This window comes from Podarcis pityusensis (assembly GCF_964106645.2).
Source record: "Podarcis pityusensis genome assembly, chromosome: 6".
NCBI lineage: Eukaryota > Metazoa > Chordata > Lepidosauria > Squamata > Lacertidae > Podarcis > Podarcis pityusensis.
In genome coordinates, this window is record NC_138030.1 from 71,502,445 (window position 1) to 71,515,481 (window position 13,037).

The 13,037-nt window shown below is 43.1% G+C and overlaps 1 long non-coding RNA gene across 2 annotated transcripts; it reads left to right on the forward strand.

Moving 5' to 3' along the window:
- The first annotated feature begins 1,709 nt into the window (after positions 1-1,709).
- Positions 1,710-9,874, forward strand: LOC308478801. Of its 2 annotated transcripts, none has more exons than XR_013987290.1 (3): positions 1,710-1,957; positions 8,797-8,973; positions 9,452-9,874. It is a non-coding gene; the product is annotated as an uncharacterized lncRNA (long non-coding RNA). The 2 variants fall into 2 exon arrangements; XR_013987291.1 differs by lacking the exon at positions 1,710-1,957 and adding an exon at positions 2,115-2,226.
- Positions 9,875-13,037: the final 3,163 nt, after the last annotated feature.

Here is a 13,037-nt window from a genome sequence, read left to right on the forward strand (position 1 = left end):
CTCCATAAAAGGCAGCTTCCTATGTTCTATTTACTTCAGCGTGTGCAGGTCCCCATACCAGCTGAGGCGGAGCACATATAAGTCCTTTCAAAAACATTTGTTGCTGTTATTTAGTCATGTCCGACTCTTCGTGACCCTAGGACCAGAGCAGGCCAGGCACTCCTGTCTTCCACTGCCTCCCGCAGTTTGGTCAAACTCATGTTCGTAGCTTCGAGAACACTGTCCAACCTCTTGTCATCTGTTGTCTCCTTCTCCTTGTGCCCTCCATCTTTCCCAACATCAGGGTCTTTTCCAGGGAGTCTTCTCTTCTCATGAGGTGGCCAAAGTATTGGAGCCTCAGCTTCACGATCTGTCCTTCCAGTGAGCACTCAGGGCTGATTTCCTTCAGAATGGATAGGTTTGATCTTCTTGCAGTCCATGGGACTGTCAATAGTCTCCTCCAGCACCACAATTCAAAAGCATCAATTCTTCGGCGATCAGCCTTCTTTATGGTCCAGCTCTCACTTCCATACATCACTACTGGGAAAACCATAGCTTTAACTATACAGACCTTTCTTGGCAAGGTGATGTCTCTTCTGTCTAGGTTTGCCATCACCTTTCTCCCAAGAAGCAGGCATTTTTTAATTCCATGACTGCTGTCACCATCTGCAGTGATCATGGAGCCCAAGAAAGTAAAACCTCTCACTGCTTCCATTTCTTCCCCTTCTATTTGCCAGGAGGTGATGGGACCAGAGGCCATGATCTTAGCTTTTTTGATTAAAAAACATTAGCATTCTGCTATTGCAAGAAGGAGCAAGGGCCTTCACAAACAGCCAGGCATTGGTAAAATAACCCTATGGGAAGGTCTTGTGGAAGGGCTCTAGCTCAGTGATAGAGCATCTGCTTTGCTTGCAGAAGGTCTCAGGTTCAATCCTGGGCATCCCCAGGTAGGGCCAGGAGAGAACCCTGCCTAAAATCCTGGAGAGCCTCTAAGAGTCTTTGTAGACCATACTGAGATAGACCGACATGCTGAGATAGATGGGCCAACTCTGCCGAAGACAGCTTCCTGCGCTCCTTTGTATGTGAACTGCTTTGAAGTAGGGTGTGGTGGTTTCTTTGTTAAAAACCACAACATTCAGAGAAGGGACTTGGAAAGGAATATTCTTCAGCGGGTCCAGTGCCTCTCCCAGACATTCCATTGCCACCATCCTGGCTCGGGCCCCACCTGGCTCTCTGAAAGCATCGCCAAGTTTGTTCCAAAGCGGGTATCATTTCTTAGGAGGGCTGGCTGGATCTGGAGTAAACATTCCCAGTTCATTAAGATTTGTTGTTGCTGAACATTTTCCATTACCTGGATTTATGTGCTGTGTGGTGCTTAATCATGTTTGCAAGGAGGAGAGCACTTTTCATTTTTGCTTTTCAAGATTGTGCTGGTGATCACACACGCACACCCACTTATAAGCATGCCCGCATATACAGATTCTTTTCATTTGGGTGTGCGCAGGGAGGGTGATGAATGTTGATGTTTATGAACTTCAAGGTATGGCAGCCTTGGAAACTGAAGTGCTTTGTTTATGCAGAGTCCAGTTACAACCCAGAGGGTGCCAATGCAAACTTCTCAGGTCAGACTGCCATGCCAGAAATGTCACCCACATTCCCCTACTTAAAAGGGCAGCCCTCTTTCGAAGCAAAAAAGTGGGGGGACACCTCCCTTTGCAGCCACTGTGGTTTTAAAAATCCGAGGCCTAACTATGCTGTCTCAAACACAGCAGTTTTAAAATATGCTTTTATCTGATTCCCCCATATATTTTTTTTATCTCAGCAGGAATCCACTATTACCAGCTAAGCTGATTGATTGCGTCCTCTAACCAGCCTCTGCACCAGGCACACAGCATGTCCTTTGGACTGGAAGTCAGCTTTCATCCTCCAGGACCACCTGGATCAGCAGCTATTTTGGGTACTGTCAGCACACCACAAGGTCAGAGCACCTCTTTTCTTTTTGGGAGATGGCAGCATCTTACCTGCAAAACGTGGTAACATTCTCCTTTCAAAAGAGCCAAGTTCTAAACACTTTTACTGGAGGTGTCCGGAAGGAAGTATGATGCATCTCGTGGCAATTTCCCTCATTTGTTCCAATTCGTTCTTTCTGATCTTAGACAACAATGCGAGAAATCATTTACGGTCTGAAGAGTGCCTGTTTCAAAGCCTTCCATCTCTTTGTCATGCTCTGGTGTGACCAACACCAAGGTAGAACTATGTAGATCTGGGGTTCCAAGTGTGGCACCCAAGGGAATATTGGTACCCCCTGCCTCCTCTAGTTTTTTTAAATTTTGAAGGGTTTGGAGTGCTTTTGTTGTTGTTTCCAGGGAGGGACACCTATCATTTTTGGGGTGGGTCCCTTTTTGTCTGTGTTTTATTTATTTGGGGGCCTTAGTTTGGTTGCCCATTTTTGGGTGGGGGTTCTGAGCATCACTAATTTCTGTGAAATGATCATTCTGTAGTGCCCATGATAGTTCTGGACCCCTGTAGACAGACTCCATTCTCTTGGGCTCTCACTGAGTACTATGGAACTAGTAAACTGTAATATAAAAATGAGTGGTGGGGAATAAGTTTTATTCTGTCTGCATTTAAAGCCGAACCTACCAAATTTTCACTTTCAGAAACAATACATGAAACAAAACACAGCTGCGCTTTGAAATTTTGTAGTGCCAGCCTCTAGCCAAGTACAAAAATGCAACACTAGGATAAATTGTGCAAAAAAAAATAATGTATACATATAGTGAAAATAACACACAGTAGTAACACATGCTATTATGGAAAACTCCTTTGCAAAAATGTGTGCATTAAGCAAAATTGCAAACCCAAATGTGTATATTCAGAGAAATTTGCTGTAAAATTGATGAATTTTCATTTGGACTATTAAAAATAATTTCAAACTGATGTGAAAATGTGGAGAAACTGAACATAAGATTGGAAAAATTAGAAACTAAAATTGATAGATTTGCCTGCCCACTTTGGCACTGGGATGGGAGCAGATCCATGTTGCCTCCTTTGAAATGTTAATGTCCCCATTTGCGAATGTTTGACAAAATAACTATACACCAGTCAGAAAGACTAATTTCCTCCTATGTAAGTGAATGGCTGTTGATCACAACTGCGCTGTTCTGAAGACTCCCATGGCAGTGGAGACAACAATGGTATCTCATATCTGACGCAATTTTGCAGTGTTGCGTATCTACGGACCCTGTGCTGTATGGATTTGTGTTGTGTGCTTGTGCCACATATAGAATTTACTCCCGTTCCACTTCCCTACCAGTCTAGCTGATGGGGATTTATGGAAAGACTAAAATGTTTGAAAATATTGTAGGGAAAATGTGTTTTTCTGTTGTTGGAGGGGGAATAAGCAGAAGTGTGGGGGTGTGTGTGTGTGAAATATATGCAATACTTATCAAACCTCTACTTAACTTTATGACTTCTTGAACATGAAATGTATTGTGTATAATAATTTAACACATAAAATTGTACAGCTTGTTATGTTTATGAAACTCTAAAGCATAAATGACTTCATTTTATGAAAAACAATAATTACAAATATACCCAGTGTCAGCTAGAGAGGGAAGGGTGGAGGGAACTGCAAGTTGCTGTGCCCTATGGGAGTCAAGTATATCTAAGGGCTTTTATGCCAGCTGAGAAAATAGGAATAAATCATAAATACATTTTGAAATTAGGAAGCATCCGCATTACAGTAAACAGAAGGTTTTATTACCTGGGCTTATAAGCAGCATTGTCAGGCAGAAACAGAAAAGGTGTATTTTTTAGAGAGAAGGATAAGAAAACAAGCACCCCTGTAAAGCAGCAAAGGTTAGAATCATCAGCTTGGTGCCCCCTGAGTGCACAGATTGGACAAATTCATGGAGGAGAAAGCTACCAGTGACTACTAGCCATGATGGCTATGGTCTGCCTCCACAGTCAGAGACCTCTTCTTCTTTGGCGATCACTCATAGACAACTAAGACTGGCTTCTATGAACACGGTTTTAACAGTGAGTCTGTGGAGGCCAGTTCTGGATCCACATGTCCTTCCACAGTGGGGACATAGGTTTCCGGGCAGGAGTTGATCATGGCGAGGGTTTGCCAAATGCGCTTTACTCTTAGCACGCTTCTCCCTTTCGTCCTGAGTTCAAGTGCCTTCAAAGTCCATGACACCTTTGATAAAGGCTGTTCTCCAACTGGAGCACTCACAGGCCAGTTTCCCAATTGTTGGTGTTTATACTACTTTTTTTCAGAATTGCCTTGAGAAAGTCTTTAAACCTCTTTTGTTGACCACCAGCATTACACTTTCCATTTTTAAGTTTGGAATAGAGTATTTACTTTGGAAGACGATAATCAGGCATTTGAACACCATGACCAGTCCAACAAAGTTGATGTTGAAGAATTATTGCTTCGACATGGGTGATCTTTGCTTCTTCCAGTACACTGGTAATAGTTTGCCTGTCTTCCCAAGTGACATGTAACATTTTTTAGAGACACCATTGATGGAATATTTCAAGGAGCTGGAGATGGTGTTTATAAGTGGTCCATGTTTCACAGGCATACAGTAAAGTTGTTAGTACAATAACTTTGTAAACAAGCATTTTGGTGCCCTGCAATTGTCCTGGTCCCCAAACACTCTGCCCTTCAACTGGGAGAAACCTGCACTTGCTAAGCTCAGGCAATGCTGGATTTCAGCATCAATGTCGGTCCTTGTGGAAAGGTAACTGGCTAGGTAGGAGAAGTGTTCAACACTTTCCAACTATATACTATTGAGTTGGATTTGTGGCACTGCAGCAGGGTTGTTTTGTGCTTGTTGATGCAGTTCTTTGGTTTTTTTGGATGTTGAGCAAAGATATTCAGGATGGTTTGGAGATCATCCTCTGAGTGTGCACACACCATGCTGTCACCAGCATATTGAAGCTCTATGATGGAAGTTATTCTTTGCTTTCAGTCTACTCAAGTTAAAGAGCTTTCCATCTGTTTGATATATGATTTCTACCCCAGGGGGAGTTTCCCTTCGACAATGTGTAGGATCATGGCAACGAAAATAATAAATAGAGTTGGGGCAATAACACAACTCTGTTTAACACCTGTTCCCACTGTGAATGGTTCACTTTGAGAGTCATTGTTATCTGTGATTGTTGCTGTCATATTATCATGGGGGAGCAAATTTATCTCAGCAGCCGACAGTCAGAGGTTACCTTCTGAATACCAGTTGCTGGAAACAACAGGAGGGCCCAGAGCTCTTGTGCTCAAGTCCTGATCGACAGTTTCCCACAGGCATCTGGTCACTGTGAGAACGGGATGGTTCTCATGGGTCTGATCCAGCAGGCTCTTATTATGTTCTCATACCCTCCAACATTTATCCAATGAAAATAAGGACGTCGTGTGTGTGTGTGTGTGTGTGTGTGTGTGTGTGTATAACTATTTCATTATTTGTGCCCCATGCATCTGGCTGGGTTCCCCAAGCCACTCCGGGAGGCTTCCAACATATATAAAAACCACAATAAAACATTCAACATTAAAAATCTCCTTGGCTCTGGGGGGTCACATAACTCCATACCCACCAACATTTCTCTAATGAAAATAAGGATGTCCTGAGGAAAAGCAGGTCATTTTGAGAAGTAATCAGAAACTGGGATGGCTTCTGTAAATCCGGGACTGTCCCTGGAAAATAGGGACACTTGGAGGGTTTGAGAAGTTGTTGTCTCTTTCTTGTCAGTTTGCACTTTGTTTATGTGTATATTTCCAAACAGTACCTTTCACGAAGTTTCAGTCAAGCTGCTTCTGTCACAAAGATGGAGGAGTCTGAGGAAAATGAGAAACAAACGGAGCCTGAGACTGTTCTTTGTCACCATATTATAGAAGCAATATACCAGACAGACGCCCAGACGGCATGAAGTAATTCTGGACCGCAGCAGAAAGAGACTTATTCAGAAAAGGAAAGGTCAACCCTCACATTTATGTATATGTATTAAATCCCCCCCCAAAAAAAATGTACAAAAAAAGTTATCAACCCAAGAGGTTGAGCCCAAAACTAAAGATGCTAAACCACTTTCCCTCTTTATAAACTTCCTTAGAAGCAGCTGTAGGCATATTGAGCACTATGAAACATTTCCTCACAACAACAGAAAGAGAGTTCAGATTGTATTTATCCCAGATTATTGTATTTGTGGATCTGTGAGGAGTGTGAGTGCAAAAGCACTTCCCCAAGTATATACAAAAATGGAAATTTAACACATCTCAGATGTATTGTAATAGCAGCATAAATGTCTGGGTTAATGTTATGTGTATGATTAGAGATTTTCTCCTTTTACATAAACATTATTTTTGCACAACCTAAAAAAAAAAAAATTGACAATCGTCATGTTAATAGACAACAAAAATCTCTAAAAGGTAATTGCATATGTACATTTGGCAACAAAGAATGATAGCTGGTGCATATTGGGTAGATTTCATTGACAGATACGATCTAAAATCCTGCTTCCCCCTCCTCCACCACCTACACAAAGATCTTATTGAGAGACTTTTAAATGCATAATGTGGGACAATAAGAAAATAAGTGCAGCTGCTTCTTTCTCACAAATAGGTCTGGTCCAAATGCATTGCTGCTAATATGTGAACCACTGAGAGGGGACTGTGAGCTCTCTGACCCTTTACATCCACCCCCTCTTCCTGCCTGCCGTTGCCAGATTTCACTAGGTATAGCAGGGTAGCCAATGGACCCCGCAATCCTCTGGAGAAGCTGGCTCCTCTGCTAGTCACCTACAGATGTACGAGAGGATGCTATCCTGTCACCAGTGTTGAAGGGGGATTCAAAGGCCAGGCCAGTCATCTTTTCCTCATGGAATTTTTTTGGGGGTGGGGAATGGATGAAGGGGCTATCTTTCCATTTGTCCCAGGCAGCAAAACATCTCCAGCCAGTCCTTGATATGGCAATATGTCTCCATGGACCCTAGTTACGATTCATGCTTATCAGGATTTCCTTCGTTTGCCATGGTTTGCAAAACAGTTCCAGTGTCCATTTAAGAGACAGACTGGCATCACACGTGCACCAGGCCTAAATGTGGAATACATCAGTTTTGCCTCTTGGAAGAGTGATTTCTGCGCCAGAGTGTAATCCATTTTTATTTTATTTTTTAAAAAAACTTATTTATTGATGTTTTACAAAAATTTTTTTACAGAAATTACTTTATCCATTGACTCCCCATCCCCCATTCCATAGTTTCCATCTTTATCCTTAAACACTGCACATATTTCACACTTAATATTCAATACATCCATTTTAAACTTTTTATCTTAATAATTAATGGTATTTCTCGTATTTCAAATCCTGCTTGCGTTTTCATTTCACTACAGTAGTTATTTAGATAATCAATAAAAAGTCCCCAGTCCTCAAGGATCCCCCCCCCATCATTTCAGTCTCTAATCTTTGCTGTTAATCTCGCCAGTTCCGCATACTCCATCGTTTTCGAAAGCCATTCTTCATTTGTTGGAACCTCCTCTTCTTTCCATCTTTGGGCATACAATATTCTTGCTGCTGTCGTTATATACATGAATAAGCTAACCAACTCTTTTGGTGCATCATTATCTAGAATTCCTAAAAGAAAAGCTTTGGGTTTTCTCGGGAATCTTTTAAATCTCATTATATACTGTAATCCATTCTCAGTACAGTGGTACCTCGAGTTAAGAACTTAATTCGTTCTGGAGGTCCGTTCTTAACCTGAAACTGTTCTTAACCTGAGGTACCACTTTAGCTAATGGGGCCTCCCGCTGGCGTCTGGCTGCCAACGTGTGATTTCTGTTCTCATCCTGAAGCAAAGTTCTTAACCCGAGGTACTATTTCTGGGTTAGCAGAGTCTGTAACCTGAAGCGTATGTAACCTGAAGCATCTGTAACCCAAGATAGCACTGTAGTGACCAGCTAGAAAGGGGTTTCACTGCAGACCTGCTGGCCTCCTGGCAGCAGCATCTCTGCCTAATACTGGGGTGGTGAGGCAGGTCAGTGGCAAGGTTGGGGCAGATCAGGCACAGTGGCAGAAGTGCCAGATTGGCTCTGCCAGTGTGCCGAAAGCCACCACCTCCCTGCCTCACCCCATTGCTGCCCTAGCAGGAACACCGCTCTCTCTGCTCCTGTCCACTATAAATTCTTACATTTATGGTTTTATTGCGATATCCTCTGATGGGCCTCTGTCTGAAAACATTGGGTTTGTTGAATACTTTACCTGCTACTGACAACAACCCTCCCCACTCAACACACACAAACAAACACATATATCCCACCAGTTACCACATTCCCACACCCTCCATGCACCCCTATTTTCCAGGGACAGCCCCAGATTCACAGAAGCTGTCCCGGTTTCTGATTTGATCCCGGAATGTCCCTCTTTTCCTTAGCATGTCCCTATTTTCATTGGAGAGATGTTGGAGCGTATGGTAGGACAACCCTATTTGCATCAGAGAAATGTTGGAGGGTATGGAATTGGATGCCCTCAGGGCTTTGCTTCTGGCAGAACTCACCGGAACTCAGTTTCGGCACCTCTCAGGTTGGCGCTGTTGCCATTCTAAGAGAATAAGGGAGGTGTTCATGACAAGTTACAGCACCTCTTTTCCTAGGAAAAAGAAAGCGCTGGATATTTTCGTCAGAGAATATACATTCCTGCCTCCCCTGGGCAGCAGGCCTTGTGTGTTGACTTTCTAGCATCACAAGCATTGTTAACAGGAAGGATTAATCTGAAATTGCAGGTCCTTTAACTCCTTGAACAATTGATTTCATTCACCTCGCAGCGCCTCCTTGCACCAAGCGCGGCGTGATAAGTATGAGGCCCCACAAACGGCGGGAACTGGAGATAACTGCAGCTGTACATCAGGTCCCATCAGGATGCGGCAGGTTCTCCGTACTGTGGACTCCATATATTAGCACTCAGAAAAGTTGAATCAGCACACAAGTCCATTTCTTGAAAGGTATTAATCGCTTTAAAGGGAAAGAATAATAACAGGGCGATAGAGAGTGAAGGAAGGAGACGGGGAGAAATGCAATCTGTTAGGAGACTGGGACAGAACAAACGAAAATTAGAGCGGTAGTTTGCTGTCACGAGAGAAGCCTAACCGGTGAGCTACACTTCTCGGAATAGCATTTTGCTCCTGTAGTAACTCCTGGGAATCAGCGGACTCTTATATGACCATAAACCACAGCTGGTGACTAGGGATCTATATAAAGGCATTGTCCTGACTTATTCCATCAAGGCTGGCATTAGATGGTTGGGACCTCCAAGGGAATGAACCCAGGGTCTCAGCTTCCAAAAGTTAGCTCCAAGTATGTATGTGAGGGTTCTCAAAGGGAAGCCATAGGCAGCCCATCATGACTTTTTACTTAGGGATGAAGCTGGTTCAGTTCATCTGGCTTCTCTCATCAGGTTTCCCCCCCCCCCTCTTCCCACAGCTGGATGTGTACACTGATTCCACCCAACAAACTGCACAATGGGATGGAGATAAGTTGATCTGTGATGGCTCATCTATGCAAACAAGTGACCACGATGCAGACGTCATCAGATGTTGAGAATGCATAGCTGAATAGGCCCACAATGAAGGACAAACTGCAGAGATCCCAAGGACTGAAAAAAATGAGAAGCACGAAAGAATAGAGCACTAAAGGGAAGTAGAAAGCTCTTTGGAGACCCAGGGATTCCTATAGGCTGGTTGTCCAAAGAAATCACTCATCAATCACAGCTCTGATTTCACTCATTGGCTAAAAACATCGAAAGGTGGGGGAAATCCCTTAGAAGTGTCTTAACTTTCTTTCTACGAGGGCCTCTGCTGATATGGGTTCTGATGTCATTCACCCAATTGTACCATTATAAACCAGACACAGCGGAGTGAGGAAAACCCTTGAGTGCTCCAGAAATGTGTGGAAGAATTGGTGTTCCCTGGAGGAGCCCATGGAAGCACGTGCCAGGCAGATGTCTTCTTATGCTCTCACCACTTCTGACACCATCGTGCTGAAGCAACATGGGTGGCAGGGCCCATTAGGTTAAAAGCTTCTTCTTGGAACAAAGCAGATTTCAGCTGTTAACCCCAGCAGACCCACCCAGGTGGCCTCCCCACTATCAACTCAAATGGGAGGACCAAGTGGAAATGGCCCAGTGTCTTCCATTAAAACTAAACCCCTTGTTTCAATTTTAAATACGAGGCAATTGAGAAATCTTTGCAGGATTACACACGTACAGTATTCTTAATTGGAATAGGTTAATGCATTACTTACCCTTTTTATTGCATCTGTGTGCTATAACATTATTGAACTCTTAATATTTGGAAAGTGTTTTTTCTTTTGCTGTTGTCTACCAGCAGTCATTCCACCAAGGAGTGATGGGTAGTGGTGTAGTGGTTAAGAGCAGTAGACTCGTAATTTGGGGAACCAGGTTCGCGTCTCCGCTCCTCCACATGCAGCTGCTGGGTGACCTTGGGCTAGTCACACTTCTCTGAAGTCTCTCAGCCTCACTCACCTCACAGAGTGTTTGTTGTGGGGGAGGAAGAGAAAGGAGAATGTTAGCCACTTTGAGACTCCTTCGGGTAGTGATAAAGCGGGACATCAAATCCAAACTCTTCTTCTTCATCATCATCTCTTATCTCTTCATTGGCTCATCTAAGAGATCTGTAACTTTGAACTCCTTGAATCCTTTCATTCCAGCTGCTAGTCACAATAATTCCAACTTCCCCTTTTTCCTCCTCCCTCCCATCCCCCTTTCCTTTTGTGCCTTGACTTTCAGATGGTAAACTTGAGGGGAGGAGCTGTCCTTTTTCTATTTTGGAAACTGGCAGAATTCTTTGTCTGTTCTCTAAGAATTCGCACACATTTTGACATAGCATGCCCAATTTTTTCATGAGAGCTCCTGAGGTCAAGGAGCAGGTTTTTGTCTCAGTTTGGATACAGCTGGGCATCATTTTGGTGTTCCTGAATCCTAATTATGTAGTCTTTAATACAAGGAACTTCCTTCCCCATAGCCTCTCTCAAGGCCCCCCCGCCCCTTTGAAAATTTCAGTGGATGAGAATGTTATGCAGGTGTGTGTATTGGCTGGGTGTCAGCTTCCCATTTCCTTGCCCCCCAACCTAGAAAATTTTGTTATGAGACTTGCAACAAGCACCTGGATGAAGATCTTGGGGCATTTGCAATTTTCCTTTTGACAGTTAAGTGTAAACCAGCAATTAAAAAAAAATCTGCCCTATTCATTGAGAACATGTCTTTTTGCATTCTTTTTATAGGTAGAGGAGAGGCATGGCTTCCTCAGCGAAGCTAATGAAGGTTTTTTTGAGTGTTTTTTAAGGAGAAAAACCTCCAAGTCCATAATGTATCAATTAACACAAGTTTACTGCAATGTGATTTTGTTCAGAATGTGAGTTGACACTTGAAAGACAAAAGAATCCTGGCACAGGGTTACATGAGCAATATGGATTCCTAGTTTATGTTACACAAAAACTTTGGCAAACTATTACAAACCATTGTCAGTATGATTATCGTGCCACGTTAACATTGTTTGAAGGCTTTTCGGCATTGCAAAGAAAAAGGCTTTCAAAATGTTTGTGCTTCTCATGACGAGAAACATACTCTTGAGCCTGTTCCATGAGTCTTGATAGCAATCAGGGGGTCCCCTGGGCAACACCGGAGAAGAGCTTTTACCCTTGCATGTTGTTAAATGGGTTAGCTCAGGACACGATCCCCACCGGGATGAACTTCTGCACAAGCTCTGTTGAAATGCATGGGAGCTGCACAATAGCATCTTCATTTCTGAAATCTGGGATATTGAAGAGAAAGAATAGGAAACCAAATCCAATGAGGAATGCCTGAAAGAGACATGTATGCTTCTCCTACAGAAGATAAGATCAAGAGGAAACCTGATAGCTCTCTTCAAGTCCACTTTCCCCCACCTCCCATTCACTATTGGCAAATAAAACAACACACAGCTGTAACTTGTTTCCTTTTGACAGAAGTGGATGGAATTTTAGGCAAACTAACCCCTCCAGAGTGTCTGCTAAATTGCATGCAAATAGGCCCACAAAAATACAGTTTGGGGGTGGAAAGAACTAAAAGGAATTCATTTCCCTGATAAAATAATTTCCTCTGATTACAAGCTAACCCTCTCAGTTGTGAAGGAACTCCCTCTCCTCTGTTCCCATCCTGCCATCTTAAGTTTTACCCTTACAAAACTGCTCCCTTCTCCAAACCAAGGGCAGTTCTGATGTTTCTGGACTACAAGTCCCATCATTCTTTACCACTGCTCATTCTCACTTAATGGATCCAGAGAAGGGGTCGTTTCCATAGTTGTACCTGGATTATGGGACACCTTGCCTGTTGAGATTCAAATGCCCCTCTCTTTTTTTCTGACGGTTAGTGAGAATGTTTAGTTAACCTAAATAAGGATTTGTTCAATAACGTTTTTATCCATCTTGCCTGCCGTTCCCCCCCTTTTCTTGTATGTTATTGATTAATTGTGAATGGGATTTTAAGCCATATTGAGTGGCGTGTAAGTTTCAGAATGGTAAGGAAGGAATCTTATAAATAAACAGAAACAAATACTTCTAGTTAAGGATGTTTGAAGAGTTTGATCTTTGTGAATTCTAATACAAACTGAGCTGTTATGCACCTCTCTGGTGAACAGGCAGGATTCAACTAACTACGCCACTAGTAGAAGCCAATGCAATGACTTCTGCTAGTGCAGTAGGGTCCCTCTCAGTGTTTGAAACTCCCACTATTCTAGCCGCATTTTGCCACAGGGAATTTCATTAGCGCGAGCCGTTTCTGAACTCTGGGCGCAGTACTGCGCCTAAGATTTCAGATTAACACTGCAGAGTGGAAGGAAAGGAGGACCTTTTTCTGCCTCCCCACTTCCAGCTACTCCCTGAAGACCGGAGAAGAGACCCTCTTAAGAATATTAGGGGGGTGGGCAGAGGAAGACTAGACCATGTGAAAAATGAACACAATATTTTAGCTGCCGCTCATTCATTTTCAGCTTTGTATTCTTGTTATAAAAAA